This window comes from Perca flavescens, chromosome 20 (genome assembly GCF_004354835.1).
Source record: "Perca flavescens isolate YP-PL-M2 chromosome 20, PFLA_1.0, whole genome shotgun sequence".
Lineage (NCBI taxonomy): Eukaryota > Metazoa > Chordata > Actinopteri > Perciformes > Percidae > Perca > Perca flavescens.
In genome coordinates, this window is record NC_041350.1 from 7,026,212 (window position 1) to 7,037,413 (window position 11,202).

Consider the following 11,202-nt stretch of genomic DNA (forward strand, 5'->3'; position numbering starts at 1 on the left):
ACAAGGTAAATTTGGCTCTGGAGTCAGTGATCTTTAATGGTCAACATTTAACAGGCAACAACAGGTCCCTTAAATAGCCATTGTAACCTCATTACATAAGACTACTACATATAAGAAATACAAGAAAAAAGATGCAGTGTGAGCACAGGGAAGTCACAAATGTTGACAGAACATTAACCAGATGTAACTTTAACAGTTATAAACAGCACATTGTAATAAGTCTTATACTGTATATGAGGTACTTGGGATGTCGCTACTCAGCAAATACAGTTTAACTTCCTTTTCTGTGCCGTTGTAGTTTGAGTTGTTCAGAGTTCCGCCCCTTGAACAGTCAATGAAGAGGACAATGGAATTGTCCTGCTGTGAGTGACAGAGATCTAAACCAATCAGAGTTATGTTTCTTTCACTGAAAGCACATGGTTTACAAGAAACCCAGAGCAAAAAAAACAAGCAGTAGGGTTTCTCTTCATAGTGCTGCACCTCCTATGTGACTGGTAAGATTGCAACTATGTGAAAAGATTGATGTTGTAAACTTAGCTCTGGAAGAAAAGTCTGCTATGTTTGTATGCTATGTACCGAATGCAAGTTTGTACATTTGCAATATTCAAAATATAGATTCACCCTTTCATGAAAATATGTTGGAGAAACTTGATCAAAAAGAGAATTTAGATCCTGACAGAATTTGTTGTTGCAGTTGCTTGAACAGGTTTTCTAAGATTCTTCTAGAATCTGATGCATTACTAGATGTTCAGTCAAGTCTTGTTACAGGAGCAGGATGCAATTGACAGACCAGTTTGTTACTTCTCCAAGAAGTTTGATTCGCAACTATTTAGCGATAGAGAAAGAAGTACTGACCCTTATGTGGGTGCGTCAACACATCAAGATTGATGTCGGTGCTGGGAGGGTTCCTCTAGTTGTTTACACTGACCACAACCCTTTAACGTTTTTGAGTTCATTGCGGTGTGCCTGTGACAACGCTGCTATTAGTCAGCAGTGGTGAAACACTGTAAAAAAAAAGTGCTGCAGTTGTGGAGAATTCAAATACAAAATACTGTTTGCAGATATTTGAATTTCTTTCTGCCTATCAAAACATTATAAAGGACATTGAAACTTATTTCAATCTTGCAAAACCTTTTTTTTTATTAGTTTCCAAGCTTTCAAACACTGACTTTTAACCTTTCAAAGTTTTTTATCAGTTTTAAATTATGATAGGTTTTTACAATAGCAGGGTCCACACCTAAAACATTTCCTGTGTTGTTGATTGTTGGGCTGGTTTCTGGACTTCTGGTTTATTCTCCTGCTGCTGTTTCTGTATCGCAACAGAAAATGAAACAGTGACATCTTTTCTTTCTGAAAATAGATTGATTCTGGTGTGATTACATGTAATGTAGTAACAGTAGAACAATATGCAATATAAAACCATGTTAATAGCAAATGTATTTTTGCAGTTCTCCAAAGATCAGATCAGAGAGGATTTCCTACAGGAAATACCGACTAAATGTTTGTGACATACATGGAGGCTGCATCAGTTGGCATTTCAGTTCGTAAGGGATTAAAGTGGTAAAAGTTACAGTTAAACACCTAGGACTGGTATTGCAGTTCCTTTCCCTAGTTCTCACATTCAATTGGAGATTGAATTTCCCCTCTGCACTTGACTCAATAAGCACTTAGTGTAACAGTAGTGTTACAGAACCAGGAAAAAGACATTGTCGGATTATTGACATTGTCGGACAGTTTTTTTTTATTTAATTTACAGTCTTTCTGGACAAACTAAGTAATTAGACTAAATACTTAACACCCACTGCTGTGTGTAATTACTACAGTAGTAATGGGCTATGGCGGTTTGTTCCTTCATTCTGCCAGCTTTTCTATTTAGTCTAGGTTTCACATCGAAGTGCCTCTGACCCCGTTTTCACACATTTACCATTCCTATTATTGTGTTTTAGTGCTTGTAGCTTTCCAAAAAATATGTACAGTACATTGTCCGCTAAGTAATGCAGCTGACAGTTGGAATTACACTAATTGGCGCCATCTTGTGGTTTCAGATGGTGCACTTTAGTGTCCCAGCTGACATCACAAGCATATTAAAAGCAGCTCTACGAAATGTTAACACGATGTGGCACATTAACTCACCAACGTCTGTTAAAATGAGTGACTTCAGCATGGTTGGCATGCGATCAGAGAAGTTTGACCTGTCACCTGTACAGAGAAAAATCCTTTTTGCCTAAACCTTTTAATTTATCCGTTATCGGTCACTTCACAGAGACACCTCATCCTACCAGGGGGTTTAGTCCTTTAATTGATCCTCAAACTGAAGGAGAGAGAAGATTAACCGGCAAACCAAATAGACTCAAACTTTCAGACACTTTGAAATATCAGAAAAGTTCTAATGACGTATTGATTGCCTATTCTTTAACCAGCATTTCATGTATATTTGAGCTATTTGATTTCCTAACCTCTACTCCTTTTTGTCTTTCAAGTTAATCAGAGTTAGTATATCAGACTTTGGCAGACCCTTTAAACTCTTAATCCAGAGCTTTAACCCGCATTGTAGTGCAGACTATTTACAGAGGGGTATTGCAACATTGTCAGTATTATTACAAGTTTATGTTGTTACATGTTTGGATGTTTATTTGGCCATTGACTGGCTGATTTTGGTGTGTACAGATGGAAACCAGAGGAATGAAATTAGTAGCTTGTTCAATGCACTTTTATTATGGGACATTTCCATTTGCGGCGCCATTTTGAAGGCTTGGATCCCTCTAGAAATGAGAAGGATGCAACGAAAGAGTGGTGCAAAAAAACATGGTGGGAAGAAAGAAAAAAAAAAAGGGCAAGTGTGGTTGGGACTCCGGCTGGGCCGCTGGAATAACATTAACAGGCAGTCTGTTGGGTCACGGCAGAGATGGGATTTGGGGGGACACATGCACAAAAAAAAGTGACAGGAGTGTACTGAGTTTGACATCCTCTTATGTCGGACACCTGCTTCGGTGTGTAAAAGAAAAAAAAGGGGGGGGGGGATGTTTCCCAACACCACCAAATTTCTGTCAAATCACGCACTTCAATGCGCGTCAAACTGCATGCCTCGACAAGGGGGCACAAAGTGTGATGTGTTGACTTTAATAGAGAATTGCTTGCGATGTGGAACACACCTGTTACTCGACATTTTGTACTGCCTGAGAAAAGTTGCACCCAGTTTTAGAGGTTGTATAATTGTGAGGAGTCAGTATTTTTATGGTTGGGAAAAAAAAGTATCTTCCACCGAAAGATGTACAGTTGGACAAAAAAAGAAGCATTTTGTACACCATTGTTGATGTTTGAGATTAAAAAAAAAAAAAAAAAAAAATTGAAAAAAAACATTGAGGAATGTTCCATTTTCCTGTAAATTGTACCTCTATTTATTTGCCTTATTTAGTTTGCTATATTTTGTATGTACACACAGCATTACAGCAAAATGTTATATTAAAAAAAAATATGAATAAATAAACTGTGGTCCGTGTATGATGGATAGTTTTGAGACTTGTATAAGAATGATTTTTTTTTTTCTTTCATTTCTCTAATTTTATTTTTGTTTTGTTTTTTTTTTTTCTCACCCTGTGTCTTTTGTAGGGTTACAATAAACGTTTGTCCCTTACAACTGGTTATGATCTTTTCTTCAGAATGTGTTATTGGGATGACTGTTTGGGTCATACTGTAGGTGTATACAGAAGGAAATCAGTGATGTGTGCTGATGCAGGACGAGAGAATGATTTACATGCTTACACTCACTATGTTACACATAATAATCCAGTTTTTGCCCCAATTCCAAAAAAGACGATATTCCGACTACGCTGTTTACATGGATAATGAGAGTAAGTATTCCACTAATATTCCCGTTTACATGTAGCAAGTTTACCAGCGGTGGAGGACTTGTTGGACCGTGCAAATATAGCGTCCCTCTTTCATTCCTTCAACCAGCCAGGGGCGGGTCTAGAGGGGGGGCCTGGGGTGGTTTTCTTTTTTGAAGTTTGGGGCAAGTTTATTATAAGTGTATTTCACATTATTTTTATATAGTTCTATGACAAAAAAAACCTTCCCAGCCCTTGTCACATGGCCAATTAAGGTTTCCACATATCCAAAGTTTTGCCTTAAGAGCCCATTGAAAATTTGGACACACAATTTGTTGAAAAAAAAACAAGCTAAATTAACAATGAATGTGATGTGTTTTATTTAGCTAAATTGAATTGTGTTCTATTCAAAATGTAGGCCTACTATATTTACTTTACTATATACTATTGGCATGAGGCCAACTGCGGTAAAAACCCTGATTGAGACGCATATTCCGAATCAGCGGTGTAGGCTAATTGTGTATTGAGTATGGTTGGAGAAAAGATGTAGCCTACAGTGGGGGGGAAAAGCATGCTATGCAACATTCTTGATGTAACTCTCAGCAATCAGGGAGACCAACAATGAACGCTATAACTTACACAATTATAAGATTTTGATTTTGTCCCAGAAAAGTCCATACACTTTAAAAAAAAAAGTTGGTTTGTCATCTCCAATGCATTTCCTGTCTGCTATGACCTATGAGACAGATCAGTAGGCCAAGACCATGGCAATGGTACAGAAAAAAAAAATGGCTGCTGCTCTGACCATTCTGCTACGTTGATTTGAATGGAAATGGCCTTTCTATCCATTTTATATCTATGATTGTAGTCAGAGAATGTCTAATAAGGGGAGAACTTCCACTCTCGGGAAAATTCCAGGTTGGTACAATGGGGCTAATAGGGAGTGAGATAGGGAGTGAACAGGCTCTCCATAGACAGGCTCTGATTGTAGTACAACAATTCCGATAGGAACCTATATGAATGGGAGTTGTGTATAGGGGGACACTTTAGAGAGTTACACTGACACAGAAACTAATGTGAGATTTAAAGTAAAGTGGTGGTAAATAGTTGACTCACGCTTGTTATTGTACGAATTAATGAATGTTATTTATGTTACAAATTATTTATGTTACAAAGACACAGTATTCCATGCTGGATTAAAGCTCGTGGATGATTTACAATCACATGGAGCAACTGGTTGAAACGGCGTATCTCTGCTTCTGAAGGGAACCAAAACAAGTAAGTCTCTGGACTGTATTGCTGTAGAGATATTAAATATGAGGCGAGCTCAGAGTTTTTGTTTTTTAAATAACAATAGAGATGTCATTGTGATACTGTTGGTATTGATGCTAAACAAACAATATCAGTATTATTTTCTTATAATGACGTGTTGTAGTTCTTCACTTTGTCCACTGGAGGGCAGTGGACACTCGTCTACAGTAGTGCCCTATATTTAGGGCACTAATCAAGACCCAATAACATACATCACTGTTGGTTCACTGACTTTTGGAAGAAAACATGGAGAAAGAGTGATGCTTCTGTAATTCTGTCCTTAATAACTACATGACCAACATTGATCTAACAAAAGAGGCTTTACAGGAGAATTTTATTTGAAGATTCAAAGGTTTTAATTTCAACATTATCACAAACATAATTCAAAATCTCCTTTCATGATACTGTTGTATATACAAATAAGATAAAATTCCTTCAAGTATGAAGAGGAATCTTTAAATGTGCTTTAAAACCATTTATTAATGTCTACATTTTTGAGTAAATGATACATATTGGAGAATGATCAACTGCAAAAATGATTTATGTTTGCTAAATGTGCAGTTAGAATACAATATTAATATTTGTATATAGTATAAAGAAATACAATGCAATCTACTCACAAAGATTATTCAAAAGCTCTTAAGTACACTGCTGTTTTAAATGTGTCATTAAATGCTGTTGCCATTCATTTTACAATATCACCCTGAGGTGTTCAACCCCAGGGTCCTTTTAAACACTCTCTGAGCATCCTCAGCAAGCATGTTGAGGATGGTTTTGAGAATGTTGTAGGTGGAGGTAAAAGAGAAGCCCATTGCTAATGGGATTCCAAGTATTGGAATGAATCTGGACACTTCCTCTGCTACCATTAATGCTGCTGTGCCTGCTAATTGACCAATCACCTTCAAGAGAAGTTTAGAGGTTATTTCTGTTGCAGCCAGTGGTGAAATAATGATGGCAGTCAGATCACCAAATGGCACATTTGTCCTATCAGAGAGTCTCTTCAGTGACGGGGACCAAACCCAAATCAAGACAAAACCACATCAACAGCAAGAGAAACTCCAGGAACTTCTATGACAATTGATTTTATTATAGAAAGCTCTTTTCTTCTTGTTGATGACCTCCTGGCTGATATTGGGCATGGCCAGCAGCAGAGCATTCTTCTTGTGTTCAGGAAGTTCTCTCTCTAAGGTTTCCCTAAGAGAGGGAAGTCGTACAGCTGGAGATCAAAGTTGAACACCAGGAAGACTTGGGGGGAGTCCACACCTGCTTTTTTAAGACCTGTGTCACAAACAGGAAACATTATATAATGGTCTCATGTCTTTTTCACCAGTCCTTTTGCAAATGTCGGTTTTTGAGCACATTAAGCCCCTCAAAAATGCAATTCATTGGAGAGAATATTAAATGGAGCAATTTGAATAGGTTCCTCCTCAACCTATGCTGTCACTGCTGAGGCCCTAGTAATAATAATAATTTCTTCAGTTCAGGGTCCTTGTACCTTTTGGGGCTTGGGCCCTAAATATCAGTCTGTTCTATAAGGCTACGTGATAAATTCAAGGGATAACAGCAGATTTTCTGTGCAGGCCGATTTGTCCCAGTAATTTAACAGAGTCTGAAATCTCTGTCCAAAGAAATCTGGACTGTCCAATAATGGCTCCTCCTCTTCACCACCTTCACCCCACCATTCAGCAAGAAGAGGAACGTTAACATCAAGAAGTAGGACTTTGAATCTGGTTTGTGAAGTTACCAAGTGCACCATTATTTCAGGTTGCCAGGTAGCTTTGCTGTTTACATTATTCTGAAATCAATATTATCAATTTAATATCAATAAAAGAGAACAGAGTGAATTGGAGTTGGACAAACAACATGGCTCACATAAGCACTGAAGTCAAAACAAACACATACAGTAGTTCTTTACTATTTTGGCTTTTTGTGAATTGCTTTTATTTATGGACATTTTTAAATTAGTTTCAATGTTAGTGTGTGCTTACATAAGTCACTTACCTTGAATGCAGTTTTCCCTGATTTTTGAAAGAGTCCTTTCTGCATTGAAGTCCCTCTGGCTTCTTTTCTCATTTTGTAAGTCACTGTCTATCTTTGAGCGAACAAAGTAGAACCTTTTCCCCATCTTCTTTATCTTCTTAGCGAGCATCACATCATTTTCTCTGAAGCGAGTGTCTGAGATGATGATGAAGAAGTCAAATCTTTCAAATTTAACAAGCTCCAGGTACTTGTCAGCTGAAAAATGGGGGGTGCCAATACCAGGAAGATCCCATAGTGTAACATTGGGATAGTTTGGATGGGGGTATGGTGTAACCTCCATGGTGGTTTCCACACAACCAGTAGGGGCGGCTCCTTCATCCACGTCCTGTATGCCTCTGAAGGCATTAACAAAGGTGGATTTACCAGAGCCCGTCTCTCCTGTGACAGCAATATTTAGTGGAATATTTTTCTCCCTCTCCAAAAGCTCCTTGATCTTTTCAACAGCTAAGCTGCGATCATTGTTTTGTAGTGCTTCTTTAATGGCTTCAGTTGATACCAAATGTAAAGGATTTTCCATGGTAATTCTTGAAAACTGGAGTAAAAGAGAAATTAAAAAGTATTTTGGGAAATATTAGAAAATGCAGTCCATCTTTCAGAAATCCCCTCTTTAAAATATCATATTATGATGCAGTATCACCTCAAACACACCAGTTTGACATACTAAGGTGTGTACATAATTTCGTCATGAGCTATTATTTATTATTTACTATTATAAGGTGACATCTATTCACATTTCAAGTTTACCGGATCCTCTACAGTATATCGTAATGTGCCTGTTTTAGAGATAGATCAGCAGCTTCCTTGTGATTTATTGAAATAAAAAGTAGGCTTTTGCTAAATATTAGAGACTACTCACCCTGGAGTCTTAATGTTGAAACAGATGAGTCAAAAGTACGACCCTGTAATTACTATGACTTGTTCAGCTGGAAGAAAAGTCTGCATCCTGTTTCTTAACTCTTATAAGAAATGATAGGGGTGTTAACCAGAGTTCAGAAAGTAACAGTGAAGACAGTGACCAATGAAAATGTCCTACTGTGAGAGAGAGACACCTGATTGGTTATCTGCAAAGCAGCTGACTTTCACACGACAGCATTATTAAGACTGAAACGGAAAGGGTAGAAACATAACAACACTGATCCTCATCCTGATTGGTTGCGGTGTGTTGAAAAATAAAGACATTTGTTTTGTTCCTCAGCTCCGAGTCAAACATCCATGCCCTTCTGTTCTAACTCTGCTGTCAGCTTTTTAGCAGCTCTGCATCAGAACTGTCATAATATAATGATGCAGCACTGTGCTGTATGCTGTGTGAACAGTGTTTTAAAGGTGCTCTGCCACACGTATTTCATTACTTTGTGGTAATGTCGGAAGTTCTGCCATGGACTCTGTAACATTTTTTTGTGGAAAAAATGCCTTAATTACCTTGTTTCAAGCCATTCTAGCATGGTATAGAAAGCCTACAGGAAGACTCAGCTCGATTTCTGCCAGTTCTCATTAATATTCAACAAGCTAGGCTGTTTGAATCTGATTGGCTAACAGCTAGCCAATGAGAGCCTGGCTGTCGGCATCATTTACCCAGCGCAACTGGGCGAGTTAATGAATAGTAATGAGCTCAGGCAATATGATGTCAGACTGACCAGCTTTTGTAATTGGCCTGATTTATCTGCTTATTTCTTTTCAGTGGCTAGAGCTGACAGAGGAGGGAGCATTTCATTTTCACATTCACAACATAACACAAACACATATGGACCTAACATATTTCAAAAAATACAAGTGAAAACGGTTTTGTATGGCAGGGCACCTTTTAAGAGTTTACGGCATTAGATTGTATAAGACTGAAACATGAATAGCACAGCTGAATTTGCTAAAACCCCAAATCAGACCGTTTTTTAAGTTTGTTTGTTTTTTCAAAAACGGAAATATGGCTCTGCACTTTCCGTTTTCAGTCTTACTAATGCTGTTGTGTTGTGGCGAAATGGTCAGTGTATCTTTTGGTCACTTGATTTTCATTCATAAATAGGCAATAAAAAACCAAAAAAAGTAATAGTTATTTGAAATTGAAATACAAGGTGTTTTTTTTCCTTTTCATTGTCAAAAGGGGATGAGAGATATTTAAAAATATGCTTTGATATTAATTTTCTATTTCACATAACAAAAAATAAAATCACTCAAATAGAAGTTTTTTCATATTCAGATGTCGGTGCTGGGAGGGTTCCTCTAGTTGTTTACACTGACCACAACCCTTTAATGTTTTTGAGTTCATTGCTGTGTCCCTGTGATGACCCTGCTATTAGTCAGCAGTGTCTCTGTGGTCAATTGGTTGATTTTGATCTAATTGTACATATGTATAATGAAAATAAATGGCTTTCTATTCTTTTGGGATTGTGGAACGGGCTAGTAATCGGTGCCTTCTGGTTTCACCTGGGCCCAGTGCTCCAAGATTATAAATCTAGGCTCTCCTACTCATTCTTCATTCTCTTTCTCCCTCTCTTTCTCTCTCTCTGACAGACACCGTCCCTCCATCTCTGGTGATGTGGCATCTTCGGTTAACCTTGGTTCTCTTTTGCTCATTTAGTACACTCTCCAGCATGCAAACATGCCACACTGTCATACAGCTACCCCCTTCATTACTGATCATACTGGTACCAGGTACTTCTCAGCTGGAAATCTGGGGGTGCCATTACCAGGACGATCCCATAATGTAACATTGGGATAGTTTGGATGGGGTATGGTGTAACCTCCTTGGTGGTTTCTACACGTCCATATTTTCTATGCCTCTGAAGGATTTAACAAAGATGGATTAACCAGAACCAGACTCTCCTGTGATGCCAATATTTAGTGGAATTTATTTCTGAACAGAATATCATTGCAGTATTTTTGATTTAGGGGATTGCAGCATCTAATCATGCATAAAAATAAAATGAGTCTAAAATATATAATATATGTTATGTAGTATTTAAATACATGCAAAACAAAATCGTAGTCTGTAGTTTACTGTGGTCTACACAAGGTAAATTTGGCTCTGGAGTCAGTGATCTTTAATGGTCAACATTTAACAGGCAACAACAGGTCCCTTAAATAGCCATTGTAACCTCATTACATAAGACTACTACATGTAAGAAATACAAGGAAAAAAGATGCAGTGTGAGCACAGGGAAGTCACAAATGTTGACGGAACATTAACCAGATGTAACTTTAACAGTTATAAACAGCACATTGTAATAAGTCTTATACTGTATATGAGGTACTTGGGATGTCGCTACTCAGCAAATACAGTTTAACTTCTTTTTCTGTGCCGTTGTAGTTTGAGTTGTTCAGAGTTCCGCCCCTTGAACAGTCAATAGAGAGGACAATGGAATTGTCCTGCTGTGAGTGACAGAGATCTAAACCAATCAGAGTTATGTTTCTTTCACTGAAAGCACATGGTTTACAAGAAACCCAGAGCAAAAAAAAACAAGAGGTAGGGTTTATTATTATAGTGCTGCGACTGATAAGCTGGCCACTACGTGGGCAGATCTGTGAAACACATATGGACCTAACATATTTCAAAAAATACAAGTGAAAACGGTTTTGTATGGCAGGGCACCTTTTAAGAGTTTACGGCATTAGATTGTATAAGACTGAAACATGAATAGCACAGCTGAATTTGCTAAAACCCCAAATCAGACCGTTTTTAAGTTTGTTTGTTTTTTCAAAAACGGAAATATGGCTCTGCACTTTCCGTTTTCAGTCTTACTAATGCTGTTGTGTTGTGGCGAAATGGTCAGTGTATCTTTTGGTCACTTGATTTTCATTCATAAATAGGCAATAAAAAAACAAAAAAAGTAATAGTTATTTGAAATTGAAATACAAGGTTTTTTTTTCCTTTTCATTGTCAAAAGGGGATGAGAGATATTTAAAAATATGCTTTGATATTAATTTTCTATTTCACATAACAAAAAATAAAATCACTCAAATAGAAGTTTTTTCATATTCAGATGTCGGTGCTGGGAGGGTTCCTCTAGTTGTTTACACTGACCACAACCCT

At 37.6% G+C, this 11,202-nt stretch overlaps 1 pseudogene; it reads right to left on the bottom strand.

The window, feature by feature from the left end:
- Window positions 1–5,453: 5,453 nt before the first annotated feature.
- Window positions 5,454–8,117, bottom strand: LOC114547232 (interferon-inducible GTPase 5-like; annotated as a pseudogene).
- Between the last annotated feature and the right edge of the window lie 3,085 nt (window positions 8,118–11,202).